The sequence below is a fragment of the Lissotriton vulgaris genome, chromosome 12, assembly GCF_964263255.1.
Source record: "Lissotriton vulgaris chromosome 12, aLisVul1.2, whole genome shotgun sequence".
In the NCBI taxonomy this organism is placed as follows: domain Eukaryota; kingdom Metazoa; phylum Chordata; class Amphibia; order Caudata; family Salamandridae; genus Lissotriton; species Lissotriton vulgaris.
This window is the reverse complement of record NC_141700.1, coordinates 669,350,965-669,368,309: the sequence shown is the minus strand read 5'-3', so window position 1 is coordinate 669,368,309 and position 17,345 is coordinate 669,350,965.

Genomic DNA, 17,345 nt, shown 5'->3' with positions numbered 1-17,345 from the left:
GGCGGCGCGCACGAGGATTGCACATTTTTATAGGGTGTATGGGGCGTGGCCTTCCGAAAGTGGGCGTGGCCAGTGATCTCGTGGGCAATGGCGGCGAGAGTGTTTGAATCCCGCAGCAGCGCTAAGATCCGCTGCGCGGGGGAAGCAAACCGAAGGAATTCTGGGGTCAAGAGCTCAAGTGCAAATAAACAAAGGTGAGTGTGCACAGGTTAAAATACAGTTACAGTTCTTTAAAAATAAGTTGTCACAAGCGTAATCTCCCGGCTTCCGCCTCAGGAGCAAAGTACATCTACCGCGCACTAGGAATCAGCGCGACTTATGTAGGCGCCAGGACCAGGGGGCGTCACCTTCCATAAGTGGGCGTGGCCAGTGATCTCGTGGGCAATGGCGGCGAGAGTGTTTGAATCCCGCAGCAGCGCTAAGATCCGCTGCGTGGGGGAAGCAAACCGAAGGAATTCTGGGGTCAAGAGCTCAAGTGCAAATAAACAAAGGTGAGTGTGCACAGGTTAAAATACAGTTACAGTTCTTTAAAAATAAGTTGTCACGAGCGTAATCTCCCGGCTTCCGCCTCAGGAGCAAAGTACATCTACCGCGCGCTAGGAATCAGCGCGATTTATGTAGTCGCCAGGACCAGGGGGCGTGGCCTTCCGAAAGTGGGCGTGGCCAGTGATCTCATGGGCAATGGCGGCGAGACTGTTTGAATCCCGCAGCAGCGCTAAGATCCGCTGCACGGGGGAAGCAAACCGAAGGAATTCTGGGGTCAAGAGCTCAAGTGCAAATAAAAAAGGTGAGTGTGCACAGGTTAAAATACAGTTACAGTTCTTTAAAAATAAGTTGTCACGAGCGTAATCTCCCGGCTTCCGCCTCAGGAGCAAAGTACATCTTTAGGAGTACTATTTTATTGTTGGCCCCTTACCTATAGGTAAGGCAAGGGGGAAAGGGTTTATTTCTCCCCCCAGGTGAAGGCGAATAGTAACCTCTCTTACATCCCTCGTTCTTTGCTATGTGAGGGTATTTGTGGGCCCACCAAGGCGGTTAAAAGCTGACCTGATATAAATGTACATCAGTGACATCCTACTCCCTTAGGTAAGGTCAGGCAGAAAGTAAATAAGCCATCCCTGCCCTTGGGCAAAGTGAGGGGAGACTGTGAATTGACTTTCCTTCCCCCCAGGTGCTGGGCAGATAGGGGATCGTGTGCAAACATTTTTTTTTAAATCTATCCCCAGCCTATTAAACAGGAGAAAAATGTTTGTGAATATTGGTAGAAAAACAATTATGCAGGTCCTGTGTCCATGCAACGAGTCTGAAAAGGATAAGATGGGCGCAAACCTCAAACGCTGTATTATCCAACAATAAAAATGAAAGACTAAAATAAAAAGAATTAACAATTCAAGATCAAGTTAAAGGGACTAAAATTTACAGTAAGTTGTATCTTCGGGGGCATACCATCTCATACATGTCCAGAAGAATGATGAGTGGAGTGCCATTTTCAGAAAAAGGTGTGGTCTATACAAATATCTCACCATGACTTTTGGGTTTTGTAAAGCCCCAGTTGCATTTCAGTACTTTATTAATGAGGCTCTTCATGAATTGATTGATGTATGTCCACTCGTTTACATTGATGATATATTGGTCTATTCGAATTCTCTGACCAAGGATGTGGCCCATATGAGATCTATTTGGAAAAACTAAGAGAAAATAAACTTTTCTCAAAATTGAGAAAATGTGTTTTCACACTACTAATTTAGAGTCTCTTGGGTTTATTATTTCACCTGCTGGCATGCAGATGGATCCCAAGAAAGTGGAAGCAATTGAAGCCTAGATATCAATTCAATCTGTCAAGAGAGGTTTAGGTCTCTCCAATATTTACAAGTGATTCTTCGACCAAGTCTGTGCCACAGTAACTTCCATAACCCGATTCCTTAAGGTGGGGATTACATGTTTATGGAACGCTGAAGAGGCTTTTCAAAAGCTTAAGACTACATTTGTTTCAGTCCTGATCTTCTGTCATCCTGATCCAGCGCACCCATTTATAGTTGGAGCAGATGCTACCCAGAAGAATGCATTTGGGGAGTTTATTCCTCAGAGAGATCAAACTACTGGACAATTTACATCCTGTATCACATTTCTCACACAAAGTAAGACTTGCAGAAGTCAATTACACTGTAGATGACAGAGAGCTATTGGCCATTAGGATACATTTTGAGGAATGACGTCACTATCTTCTTGGAATTCAATACACAGTAACAATTATGACTGATCACTGAAACATACAGTGCTTGAAATCAACCAGAGCCCTTTCAGCTAGACAACTTCGTTGGGCACAGTTTTTTTAGTGACTATGATTACATTCTCAAATGTTGTCCAGAAAGAAAAAAAGGTAAGATGGGCGCCTTATCTCATTATGGGTGCACCACAAAAAAGTTTCTTCTGATTCTCCTCCAATCATACTAGCCGACAGCTTGGTGAGAGGTCTGGGTATTACTGAACTTATTTATCAAACAGGGGGAGAGTGATCAGTAGATCAACGGACACTAATTATCACTTAAGGAAGTGAAAGGTCCAGTCACAGCATGTGCCCGTATCTGGTACAAGTAGTTCAACAAAAGGGGTTGCTGCACTGTTCCTAAAAGGAGGGGAAGGTTAGGAAAAGCTGACGTGACCGAAGCTGTGAGTAGTACACCTTTGGGCATCCATTTTGTTGGATGTATTTGCCTCACACACCCAAAAGGGTGTCATGCTTCATCATTGGCGGTTGCTCCTCGTCGGGGGGCGGTGCAATCCCCAACGGGCTCACCTCGAGGAGGGGCTCTTTAGCGGAGATCTTTTTTATCCAACTGCCCTATGGTGAAGTGCGGGTGTGTGGGTAGGATAGCAGGTAGGCTCGGTGTAGTGATTAAAATGCAGCAGGGGGTACCGGAAACAACTTTATTCTGGAGGTCCCCCTACTACAATTAAAAACAGTGAAAAAAGGGGCTCGCTAGGTGTCACCACGTTAGGTAGAGTGATTCTAGAGAAGCCTTGAAAAACAAATGGTCAACATGTTTCTCGCACTTAGGTTAGTCACCTGCGATTCATCAGGACCTTGTAGAGGTGAAAGAAAAAGAACTCAACAACATGCCAGTGTCATGTATGTGGTGTAGGTGTATTTTACCTTAGTGGAAAGTCCTATGCCTAGACAATGAGAAAGAAAGCAGATAATTAGTAGTAATATATTTCTCATCAAAAAGCAGGCAGGGTCAGCGTCAGAATATGAAAACAGTGAGGCATGCTAAGGGTGGTGTTGGGGGATGAACCCAACCTATACATGCCAAGTGATTTCAGCGTGCAGTGTAAAACACACACACTCACACTGTGTTTGTGATGGTAAAACACAATGGTAAAAACCAGTGATTAAAAGCAGCAGAATTATCTAAAAACACCATTTATGTTGTACAGTGGCAGGTCGTTCCATAATTATATAAGTGACACCACCTATTTATCTGTGTGGTCTGATAAACAAAGTATAGACAGGCTAATGGCTCACCTAATGGTCACGGTCTAAGAGCCACATGAGTGCTCGGCGGGTCAGTTCAACGGGGTTAAGCCTTCATGTGTGGCTGCAAGGCGAATTGAATGTTAAACCTCAGGGTGCTTTATGAAAAGGGACCCCCGGGTACCATATTTCTATATACTGCCCAAGATCCATAAGGGAACGAGACCAGTACCAGGGAGACCAATCGTGTCAGGGATCAACTCAGTCCTGGAGCCACTCTCACAATTTTGTGACCATTTTCTACAACCACTGGTTAAATGCATTCCCTCTTACATCCAGGACACAACAGATGTCCTACGCATTCTGAACTCCATCCAGGACACAACACAAATTGACCTTTTGATTACTCTAGATGTGGAGGCCCTCTATACGAATATTCCACAGAGGGCCACCCTAGAAGTAATAGAGGAAAGATTGGGCCAAGAAACCTGGAATTCTAACACTCCACAAACCTCTTTTGTTGAACTATTACTGAACTTATGACACATTGCAAAAAGATCGGAATTTCGATGAAGCCAAAGAGAAAGTGAACCAGCATGCAGACATAAAAAATAAAGGCCTGTATTACCTTATTAATGCTTTCTTTTTTCCCACAGTCACTTTGCAAGAACTAACAAGGCATCTGGGGAAAAGAAAACATTAGATCTGGTAAACCCTTAGTTTTGGAGGTCCTCTCTCAATAGTGATGCTAATAAATTTGTGGATACTTGAGCCGTCTATGGTCAAGGGAATGCCTCTCAGCATCAGCGAGGATGCCTAGCCCATTCTAGTGACACCAACACCATGGCACACAGTGTCACTTAACTTTATTGTGGAGTTACCCTGTACCCAAGAAGGTTTTCAACACAATTTTAATTACTATCAATCATGTCATTAAAATGGCTCCTTTTATTCTTCTAAAAGGGTTGCCCTCTGCAAAAAATTGTCTAAAGTATTTATTGAAGCAGTTGATCATTTGCATGAAATCCCTTTCATTCTGATAGGGGTTCCCAATTCATAACTGCTTTATGGAAATCCTTCTGTGGTTTGATGGAAATTGTTGTTCTGTTATCCTCTTGTCACTATCCTTAGATTGAAGTACAAACTGAAAGGTTAATCAGTGCCCTAAACAATATTTGCGATGTCTAGTCATACAAGATGGCCATAATTGGGGAGACTCTTTTTTGAACACTGATTTTGAATATAATAATGAAGCAAATGAACCATTGGGATAGTACCCTTTCTACTGTACCTACAGCTTGCATCCCAGAATAATACATGCAGAGGTTCAAGCACCTGACTGAGTTCCAGCAACACACGACTTTCATGAACATTTGACACACTTTCAAAAGCCAGCTCAAGAAAATCTGCCATGAGCTAAATTAATATTTAACACCTTCGCAGATAAACAAAGAAGACCTGGAAACATGTATCATATGAGAGATCAAGTTTGTCTTTCCACCAAATACTTATGTTTGAAAGGTCACAGAGAAATTCCAACCTACATTTTCTAGACCTTTTAAGAGTCTCAAAGTGATTAATCCACTTTCAGTTAAAATAGATTTGCCACACACTTTACTGATATGTCCAGGGTCCCACATTTCATTAGTAAAACCTGTAAAAGAAGGCACATGTTAATGCTCTCCATCCTCACTCATTCAAATTGGAGGTCATGCAGAATATGAGGCAAAGGACATCCTAGATTCCAAAAAGGTGAGGGCACGTCTTTATTGCTACATAGATTGGAAGGGATATGTGCCTGAAAACAGGTCATGGGAACCTATAGGTCATATGCATACTCCCCGATTACAAAGACAGTTTTATTTTCGTCTCCCAACTAAACCTATACCAAGTCAGGGGGCACTGGGAGGGGTGTACTGCCAGGGTTGCCACATTAATGAGCCCAAGAGGAGTAGCACAATCCAAAATTGGTGGTTGGCCCCTGCTTAACTTCTTTCTGCAGATTCAGGAGACCACGTTCTCACTTGAATTCCACTCATGCAACAATAGCAGCCATTTTGAGTGTAGCTGGCTATTTAATCTTCACTCATCCAAAATGTCATGCCTATTATCATTTACTCGTTCTCAGACCAGAATACAGCACTTTCTGTTTCCTAACCCGGAAGTATTTTGGGTCATCTGTTCCTCAGTGAGAGATGCTTTGTGTGGAGGTTTTTCACACCATCCTCTTTGTTGACTACTCAAAAAATAAGTAATAAGTAAGAAACAAATCACCAACAAAAGTCGGGTGATTAAAGTGGTATTACGCACATGAAGTGTAATTGTTGAGTAACTTACCATCCTCCGTTTTTGCTTGAAGACGTTTTCTTTCTTTGACGTGTCCTGATACTAGACAAAATAAGAGGGGATAAAATAAGTCAAGGTTGAAGCATGCATGTGAACATTCAACCATAGACATTTCAGAAGTATAAAGTACCAGAGAATTGTTTGAATCAGAGATTAAATACTCTACAAATTAATCTCCAAAGCTTAAAAAAATCAAAGAATGGAGCTAATTCCTTGAAGAGTTCAAGGAATGGAGCTGATTCCTGTTAGTAAACTCATGAGGATAATAATCCAGTGCTTGGAAATTCAGGTACTCAGAAAATGATATTGTTGGAAGAAACAAGAAATGATGATGTGGTTGTTTTTCTTATTTACTCATAAGGCTTACCTTTTATCAGAATACTTTCCTTTGAAAAGAAGAGACCAGACAACCCCAAGCTAATCATTACAGCCTAGTGAAAGTGGGAAACAGGGAATGTTAAGGTAAACTAGAATTTACCTTAAAGTGGATTAAGAGGGATTACTATGGTGTTGTAGTCACATTTAACTCATGTGTTTATTTGCCCTGAGGAACGCAGTCATCATCTTCACTAGAAGATGGAAGTATTGCATTGGGGTCAAGACCAGTAGCGGTGGATGAACTCACAGTAAAGCTGTCATCTGTTTGTCCCTTTCCAAGTGGGAGTGTCCACTCATTACAGACCTTGACACAATCACATTTAGAAAATTGTATCCAATGTCATCCCTTTTAAGAGCTCTAAACAAATATTTGCAACCTAGGCAGCCAAAAGCCTTTTATGTATCTAATGTGACTGCTGCGAATGGAAATGTATATTTTGAGCCCCTAGCCATAATATTCAAAAACACCTGAACATTGTTAGAAGATAATCTGCCTCTAACAAATCTTTTTTGTTAATTTTTGATGAGATGAGGTAGAAATTGCTCCTATCTACTATCCTCTGGCCAAAATGAATGTGTATTTGTGTATTTCTTACAATCTGTGTTTATAGGTGATATGAGTGATACAGTTTAAAGTTTTTACATAGATTAACATCCTTATCTGACGTAGGATTGGGACAAATAACTGCTTCAGTTAAGGATCCAAAGAAATTCCTGGAAGATAAAACATGTTTAAATAAATGTGATAACTGAGGAACTTAAAACGGTGGTGGTAAAATTTAGATTCAACAGGACAACTATCCAGACCAGGGGCTTTACATTTTTAAACAATTATCTAGCCTTAATATATAGAAAAGCTTGAAATGGTGATGTTGCTGAGTTACTTAGTGATCCCCTTTTAAAAAATGTCCAGATGTTGGAGATTTATAGGACAATCCTGTCGCTGGTGCAGTTCTGTCATGTTATATTTACATCTCCAAATACTGAACTGGTTTCTAAAGAACAGTAATATATTTTAACTACAGCATATGATCCCAAGAAAGTAAAGTCCTAAAATGGGCATTCTTCTTGAATTGATGGGATAAATTTGCATTGCTGGGTCTCAACAAACACGATGAAGCACACGTCTTACCTATTTCATTGACTGCCGTATAAGAAAAGAAAGAGGGCAGCTCCAAGTGCCAAATTAATCTGAACAAAAGCAAATAACTTAACACACATATGGTGCAAAGCCTGCAAATATCCTTGATTGACCTTTTATTTATAATGTGGGACAACAAATGCATGATGCATACAACATGCAGCAGGTCGTAGATAAAACATCAAGAACCAAAGAGTACTAGTCCCTAAAAGATATTATATTTGATAGTTTGCAATAAAGACATTCTTGATTTGAAACTCCGTATTCACAAAAAAAGCAGCTTTCATGGAGACAAAACGGAATGGATGTGAAAATGAAGGCATGATTAAAAAACAAACACTTTAGGAACAATGGGCCTCATTTATGAAAAGTGACGCATCGCTGAGTCAAAACAGCGATGCGTCACTTTTCATTGCGCCCTCCTTGCGACACCAATGATGCGTCATATTTACAGTATGACGCATCATTGCGCAAAGAGTTACAGATACGTCAGTATTTCTGACGTATCTGTATGGCGCAAAAGTGACGCATTGCTGGAGTGTGTCACAAAAGTGACGCAACTCCAGCAATGTGTCCTTTCACATGGGGCAAGCCCCATGTGAAAGGGCCTGCGTCAGTCTTACGCCTGCTGTGAGGCAGGCGTACGAAATTGACGCATTTGCGTCCTAGAAGTGGCGCAGTGAAATCTTATAGATTTCACTGCGTCACTTCTATGACCTTTTCTTGCATCAGAATGCCCCCCTGCATACATTATACCTGGCGCAGGTATAATGTAGCGCAGGGGTTTACAAAGTGACGCATCTACCTAGATGCGTAACTTTGTAAATTTGATGCAACAAGGCACATTTTTTTACGCTACTGGTGCGTCACAAAAAGTGACGCACCAGAGGCGTAAAAGTGACGAACGGCCTCAAAAATGAGGCCCAATATGTTACCCAGGTCATTTTAATTTCATGATAGGCTCCCTGCCCTATTTAATACATTTGTCACTGCCAGGAATGCATACATCTGTGAACCTTAGACTTCTCCTGAGAGAAGTGACCATCTCACCTATCGTGGATGGGAATGTACTTTACTAAAGTGTGTGAATACCCACAAACGTGCACATTCTTGGGTGTTCACAGACATTTCAAGGCGACCCTTCCTCAGAACTTTCACTTCCCATCCCAAGGGAGGTTTTTCTCGCACATAAATGTACACCACACTGCTGTAATTTTAAGTTTTAGTAAATCAATGTGCAAGTGTAAATTCACGTTTCGCTAATTAAAATTTGTGAATCTACATTCATCAATTTGTACAGCTAAGCGCAATTTTTGAAAACGAATGGCTTTGAGAATCAAGACCACAGAAGTTTTTTTTATTGAAGTAGGAAATATCAGACCGGGGATGCAATTGCTACTTTCAGTATGTACTATACAAAAGACACTCTCTCTTGCAGTGCTGAATGCCAATTGTTTGCAAAAGGGGAAACAGTCATTTATTGTTTTTTCATTAACAAAGGACTTCATTTAAGTCTTTCAGCCACCCACAAATCCTGTTTTTTAAACCAGTAAGAATATCTAACTCCCCCACTGCAGATGTTTCAACCAGTTTTCCATTGCCTGCATTCTAAGCCACCTCTGTGGCAAGAGGTTAGCAAAGGGATGAGAAGATGCTGTACATCAGCTGTGAAAACCAAGGGTTCTAGCTGAATGTCACCCTGCATGGGAAGTCTGAGACCTTCCGCTGAGCCAGCTCGTGTGTTTAAGGAGAGAGCAGATGATCAAACGCGGAGGCCTGTGTTAAAAATGCAGCATCAGCTATTGTCGGTGTATCAGGTGGTCTGATTTTATACCTCCTGGTATTCTAACATTGGGAAAAAAGAGTTTGATTCACTTCTTCATGTAAAAGATTTGAACCAAATGTTTCAAGAGAAGCGAATCGGAAACAGACACATACACAGTCTTTCACTATTTACTAGGTCGAGGTTTGTGCTTTGTTGAATATTTTGGGCCACATCATAAATTGAACAAGTGCCAGAAGTTTAGCGCTAGTGCTGGGAACTTTAGCACTGGTGCACGAAAATGTTCGAAAGTGAGGTTTACAATATTTAGGGCCAGAATATCACCCTTTTTAGTGGTCGCAAATAGAAACAAGCATTGGCATAGCCAATAGGTCTCGCCTTTGGGACCGTATAAGTGTATAGCCAGAGCTTTTGGCTTTGCCGTTGTGTTCAAGCTATGTCGTAGAGTATTGTGGCTGCTGTGCAGCATGTCAAAAAGTTAGTATAAAAAAGTGTTAAAGGCATATTTGTTAATTGATATATAAACAAGAAGATATTATTTACAACTGAGCAACCCTATTAAAAAGGAATTAACATAAATTTATTTTCTAGTTTTGTGATTATTGTCCTACTACGTCGCCAGTAAAATTAAGATTTATTTTTATGGTTGTGTGTTTTGAGTGGCAGATGAGGTGTTATTTTCATGTAGCTCACGTTTTCAAATAGGGATACATGTTTTAATGAAAAAACAGATATATAATGATTAAAATCCAAAGACAAAATTGGATAGTGTGTATAATATGGACAAAAATGTTTCTTAGAAGGGCTAGTGGTGTTGGTGTAGTAAGTTCCTTTTTACAACTGTTTAGTAACACAAACAATCCCTTAGGGGAAACAGAGAAGCTTCAACAGCTTTTAAAAATATACTTTGTGCGCTGATGACTAAAATGGCAACATGGTCACTTATAATGTAAGGCGTTTTTAGGGGCTTCCAAAGTTTCATTCTTGTAGGTAGAGCTTTAAGTAGGATGACAAAACTGGGGGGTCTCTCAAAGGGGTGTGGCCGATGTACGTTGCTGAGCACCAGTTGGACCCGCCCCACATAAAGCCCTGCTTGTAGCAAACACACATTGTTTTTTTATGCCTAAGCAGTAAAACCTATTTGTACTGTGAAGAATCCTAAATGCGCATTTATGTTGAGCTGCATTGTATTCCCTCTCAATACTTCTGTGAAAAGAAACATGTGAGCCAAGAAACCCAGAGTGAGAGTACGTTTCCAGAGACTCTTTTTTACTTTTCTTTTTTTTACACAAAGTTTTAACTGTAAAACGGGCAGGACGGGGAGGGATTGAAGCAAAGTGGCAGACAAGGAGAAGCACACATTCAAGGCAGGAATACTAGGGGCACAAAGAAAAACACAGGATAGAAGACTGTATGGGTGTAGGAAAGTTATGGGGCAGAATTGCTAATGCGTTCATAATCAGACTTTTTCATTTGTGGTAAACGTATTTTGACCAGGAGCAAACAATGTCTTATTGCATCCCTTGTGAAGCAGTGAAACCACAATCCCACTATCCACCCAGTGGAGTAGCAAAGGTGCGGTGGGCCCTACGGTGGGCAAGGAAAATGGCCGCTGTGCTTAATTTGAGCCAGTAGTTTCCGGTGCTCGTCACCATCACCGTTCACTGACCGCTGGATGGGTAGTAAAATACAGCAATAATTAAGGTTCCGTTGGCTCCATGTATCTGAACCCGGTGCCACTGCACCTGCCTTCATACCAAAATATGCAGAGGCAGCTTGCCTGCTCCATCAGCATGATGACTGGCAAGCATTAATAAAAGACAATATTACTGGGAAACAACACAAAAAAACAGGTGCACGTGATCGTGAGTTGTTGCTATTTTTTGTGCTATGACTTTCTAACTTGTATGAGGAATACAGTACTCAAATTGCTGGGCGGAACGGATAGGATTATCAGGACTCTGCCATAAGTGATTTCCTGCAAGCTGCAGCTCTCTGAAAGCCTGTCCAGGAAACCAGCACAGCAATCTTACATGACTTATTGCCAGGGGAGAGGGAAGGAAAGCAGTGCTTCCAAACGCGCTGCACTACTGCCACCTTCTAGTGCGGCATCACCCATCCCCCACACCACATCAGCAGACGCCAGCCCTCCCCGATTCACAGCTCTCGAGACAGCGAGATGCGTGGTGCTCGCTCTGGGGACCTCAACAGGCACTGGTGGCGACCTAACATGTAAATAAATCACTGAAAACCGGCAACAAGCGCAAAGACAATATAAAGCGATAAGACGGCAAGTAGCTACACCACTCCCTGAGGTTACATACTAAAGTGTAAAAGAGTAAATAAAATCGTGTTATGTAATCAAAAAAAAAAAACAAGTTCAGCTCGAATCATGAGGAGCGTTCATGTGCATCCCATCCAATCGGGAAGGCACAGCATTCCCAGGTGGGGAGAAGGGGTACTTTGCAAACCGGGGTTGAAGTCTGATTTTAAAAAAGTGCGGCTGCGAAAGTGGGGGTTGGGGACTAGGAACAGCGTTCAGAGGAAGAAATCTGACCCAAAACAGATGGCAGCCTGCGCACCGCTGCTGGCTCCGGAGAGCAAAATGCTCTTTGAGTAAATGTTTCCCAAAAAGCTGGGACATCCACACGCCTTTGGCCAATCGCGTGCTTTCAATTTTGAAAGTCGAATGCAAAGGCCACTAGCGTGTGAGCACCACATGAACAAGCTTGTAGAAAAGCTGAAGTGATTACAAGAGGCCGATTTCGTAGAACAGCGCATGCGCACTGCGCTAGGCTCGACCTACAAAGGGTTGTAGTATGTACAAACCCTATTTTGCTAAACCGTAACCTATTACCAAATCGCATAATAGGGCATTCAGGCCTCAGAGCTGCCCGTCAGGCCACCATGCTTGCTCTGCCAAATCAAGGCCCACTAGGCCCACTAAAAGCCCCTCCCACTCAGGCAGGAGGGTGATCGGCCCAGGAACCCCCACCAGGCTTGGTGCCTCGCAGATAGACAGACCAGAGACCGCATGGACGTAGGCACTTGCCTGATCCTCAGCAACTCCAGTCTGGGTCCGGCCGACTGCCTTTAAAGGGACCCCCAGACAGATCCCTGGGCGCTTGATACAGTTGCGGGGGCCGCTCTCCGCTGCAGAACGCTGGCACCTCCTCTCTAGCTGTTGCTGGAATCAGTTGCCATGTTAGAGTCAGGCAAGGGACGTCGATCTACTGAGCAAGCCCTGATGGACTGCCCTCTGCTCCTGCCCCTGCAGACTGACAACACATAGCCAGCCCAGTGATTTTCTCTCGCCCTCTGTTACCTATCAAAGCCTTCCCTCCTGGTCAGAGTGTTGAAGTATCCCGTCCTCCTCCACGGCTTGTAAATTCACCAGGCGCCCTGCCGGTCTCACCTCGACCCAGGATCGGTATCGACTTAGCAGCAGCGTACTTAGAAGCACCCCTCCGGGTGGCAGCGTCTCATGGGAGGCCCCAATCACCGCCAAGGATGGCAGGAGAGAAGCTCGTTCCTGGCGCTTAGCTGCCTCTGGGGGCCGTCACCATTTTGGCCTCACTCCTCGGCTTCTTCATCTTGGTCTGGTTACAGTGAGCGCTCACTCTCCATCCTGTGGAGCTCCTAGCCATGTCCAATTATGTCCACACGCTATTCACTGGTATCCCTGTATGTTTTTACCGGGTGCCGCGCGATGTAGAGGACCAACTCACGGGACTCCTCGCAGTGCCGGTCGGAGTCACGTCCTCGCGGCGTGTCTAAGACACATTAGCACATTCTGTTTTGCGAGTCGAAATTTGTGAGTCACAAAAAAAATCGCAATTCGCCACATAGATCCTGCTCTAGAATCGATATGATATGGGCCTCTGATCAAATGTTAGACAATTGTGAAATTGAAATATGCCCTAAAGTTACATCTGATCACAACCCTTTGCTATTGGAAGTTATAATTAAAAATCAAAATATGAAAGAACCACTTAAGTTTACTTTCCCGAGACACTTACTTGTTGATCTAACATTTACCACATTAGTCAAAAAACATATACAGGAGTTCATCACATTAAATATCAATTCGGCCAGCATAAACACTGTATGGGATACTTGTAAGTGTAGCATTAGGGGTTTTGTCCAACAGTATGTATTCAGGCTTAATGCTGAAAACCGCAATAAAAATAAAAAATTTACATCAAAATTACTTGATTGGGAAGTACAACTGGCTGAGGCAACACTACACTCAAAAAATAATATAGAGAGGATTAGAGCAAAATTGGCGGAACTACAAGCAGGACTAAAAAAAACTTTGAGAGAAAGATATATATCTAAACTACAAAAATATAAATTAGATCAATATGAAGGTGGCGATCGCATTGGGAAGGTATTGGCCTATAAAACCGAGGATAGAAAAGCTAAAACCAAAATCAAGGAAATAACAGGATCAGACTCAATAACTTATGAACGAGAGGATCAAATATTAAATCAATTTGTCAAATTTTACCAACAACTCTATACACCAGAGGCTATACCACACAAAAGAGAGATTTTACAATATCTTGATCAATACTTAACTCCACCGCAGGCTTTAAATCTTGAAGTACTTCAACACCTAAACTCTAACGTAACACTTGAGGAGATAAAATTAGCAATCGATCATTTACCCTTAGGGAAGGCGGTTGGAGAGGATAATATACCTGTGGAGTTTTACAAACTTTGCTCTCAAGAACTGCTGCCGCTACTACAAGAGGTGATTAATCCAATTATTCTTTCTAAGCAAGCACCCGCATCATGGAAAATTGCCAAAATTATCTTTTTTTTAAAAAAGGGAAAGCCCGAAAAAGAGTGTGGCTCGTATCGGCCCATATCTTTACTTAACTCTGACGTTAAAATCTTTGCCAAAATTTTAGCCAATCGATTAGCTCCCTATATGCCGGACATTGTCAACACCCAACAACATGGCTTTGTAGTGGGCAGAGATACCACCTTGCATGTCAACACTTCAATCACAGCTTTTGATGTTGCGGAAACCACCAACACCCCACTCGGTATGATAATGCTAGATGCGGAAAAAGCATTCGACCGAGTGGGGTGGGAATATCTGTGGGCAGTACTAAGTAAAATGGGTATCACTGGCTCCTACTTAGAATGGGTTAAGTCACTGTACGATGAACCACAGGCTATGATAAGCTATGGAGGCAAAGACTCAGCCAATTTTAAGATAGCAAGAGGTACAAGACAAGGTTGCCCCCTTTCCCCATTACTTTTTGCCCTGTCTTTAGAACCTTTTTTAAATGCTCTAAACGACCAAACCAATATTGTACCAGCTTGTCATGGAGACATAGCTCTTAAACTAACCGCCTTTGCTGACGATATAGCAATTTATACACCCGACGTCAATAAAGCTATGCCAGAAATCATAAACGAAGCACACAATTTTGGGAGAATTTCTGGGTATAAACTGAATGTGAACAAAACCCAAATCATACTTAACTAAACCCCGGATACACAAATTTTTGACACATGTAAAGAAGCCGTTTATTTAGGCATCAAAATCACTGCCAAAGTGGGGGAAATTCTGAAAATAAACTACAAATCTTTTTTAAAAGAAACTGCTGCTAGTCTTAAAAAATGGCATAAAATACCTCTCAGTCTGATAGGGAGACTTAATTTGATTAAGATGAAAATTCTACCCAAGTTGTTGTATCTGTGTAGAGCCATACCGCTGCAACCAAATAAACTTTTTTTAGAAAATTAGACGGTATATGTAGTAGTTTCATATGGGGCTATAAAAAGGCACGAAGGGCGGTTAAATTCTTGACACTGCCAATTTCTAAAGGGGGACTTACTTTCCCAGACTTTAACCTCTATTTTTTAGCTACTTTTTTTTTACGAATAAGGAGTTTGTTAAAGAATACTCCTTCTTTATTCTTCCATCAGTATATGTTAGGTGCCGATTCGAACCAATTCCTACTACGAGTTCATGATCCAAATTACTTTAAGCGGGTCAAATTTAAGACTGCTAAACATGCTATAAAAATTTGGGACAAAATGTTACATATTAGTAACAGCACATTCTACAACGCCGAACATAGACTATGGAATAATCCCGGTCTTCCGGGCATATTCTCGGATGGTTTGGCGAATCGCTGGATTAGACATGAAATAATTACACTAGGAGACCTTTATGGCACCAATGGTTTGACTGACTTCGAGAACCTAAAAATTACTATTGGGCTCACAGATGATATGCATTTTGGTGTGTTACTCTTACATCGCAACTATTACAACGTAATGCTGTTACAACGCAGCTATTACAACGGAAATACCATTACAATGCATGCCATTACAACGCATGGCATTACATAGCAGATGCTATTACAACGCATACCATTACATCGTAAGTATTGGTAAGTATTTAATTTTTTTTTATTTTATTTAATATTTTATAATTGATTTAATTATTATTATTTTTTTAAAAAAATATTTATTTCGTTTTTAAATATTATAAATTAAATATATTAATTTAAGTAATTTTTAAAATAAGTATGAGTATAGGAGTATATGTTTTGGGGTACTGATGTATATGTTTTGGGGTGTTTGGGTATTTTTAGGTTTTAGGGCAAGGTTTGGGTTTTGGGGTACAGGGGTGTTTTTAGGTTTTAGGGCAGGGTTTGGGTTTTGGGGTACAGGGGTGTTTTTAGGTTTTAGGGCAGGGTTTGGGTTTTGGGGTACAGGGGTGTTTTTAAGTTTTAGGGCAGGGTTTGGGTTTTGGGGTACAGGGGTGTTTTTAGGTTTTAGGGCAGGGTTTGGGTTTTGGGGTACAGGGGTGTTTTTAGGTTTTAGGGCAGGGTTTGGGTTTTGGGGTACAGGGGTGTTTTTAGGTTTTAGGGTAGGGTTTGGGTTTTGGGGTACAGGGGTGTTTTTAGGTTTTAGGGCAGGGTTTGGGTTTTGGGGTACAGGGGTGTTTTTAGGTTTTAGGGCAGGGTTTGGGTTTAGGGATAATTAAATTATATTTACCATTTTAAAATTAATTAAAATATATTTAATAAATTAAATTAATTATTTTACATTAATTACATTTTTTAATTAAATTAATTAAATTAAATAAATTAATATTATTAATTTAATTTCATTTCATTATTAAAAATATGTACATTAAACTAATTACTTTTTTTTTAATTAAATTAAATTAATTACAATTTTTAATAAAATTACATTTATTTAATAGATATTATTTTATTAAATTAAATTAATGACAATTTTTAAATGTCTTTTAATTAAATTATTTCAAAATAATTAATTACAATAAACTAAATAACATTTTTAAAAAAGGTATACTTACCTATACTTACGATCTAATGCCATGCGTTGTAATAGCATGTGCGATGTAATGCCATGCATTGTAATGACATCCGTTGTAATGCATCCCGCGTTGTAAAATCTGCGTTGTAACGGAATGCGTTGTAACACAACGCGTTGTACTGACACCAATCCATGCATTTTAGATATAGACAATTGAGAGATTTTTTTCATAACAAAATGAGAATAACGGAAGCTAAACATTCAGACATTCTTGAGTGTATTTACTCTGATAAAACAAAGTTGTTGATAAAACTGGGATACCAATGGTTAATTAAGGATAAGGGAGAAAATACAACTCAAATCGCAGCTAAATGGTCTCGCAGGCTAAATTTAAATATAAACACGAATCAGATCAGAAACGCTTTAACCCACTTAAGCGATATAGTACATTCCTCTAACCTCAGAATGCAACTATATAGGACAATTACTGAGCTGTACTATACACCACAAAAAATATCCAGATGGGCCCAAGGAAACCCGATTTCAGACAAATCTATGTGTGCTAAATGTAACACAGTTGCGGCAGGAGTCGAACATATGTTATTTTCTTGTCCAGCATTTTCCATTTTTTGGAACAGTATATACGACCATTGTAGAACTAATCAGATAACTATACCTGAGCTTACAGTACAATTGGTTTTATTAGACATCCAGGATACTAATAGCCCCAATAAGGATCTTATAACGATTTTGCTAGCATGCGCAAGACTAACTATAGCTAGGGCATGGATATCTAAAGAACCCCCTAAGGCAGCGGATTGGCTCGCTTTGGTTCACGAAATTAGAACCATGGAACTTTCACTAGCCAAATTTAGAGGTCCAAAAGCCCTTATTAGAAAAGAAAAGATCTG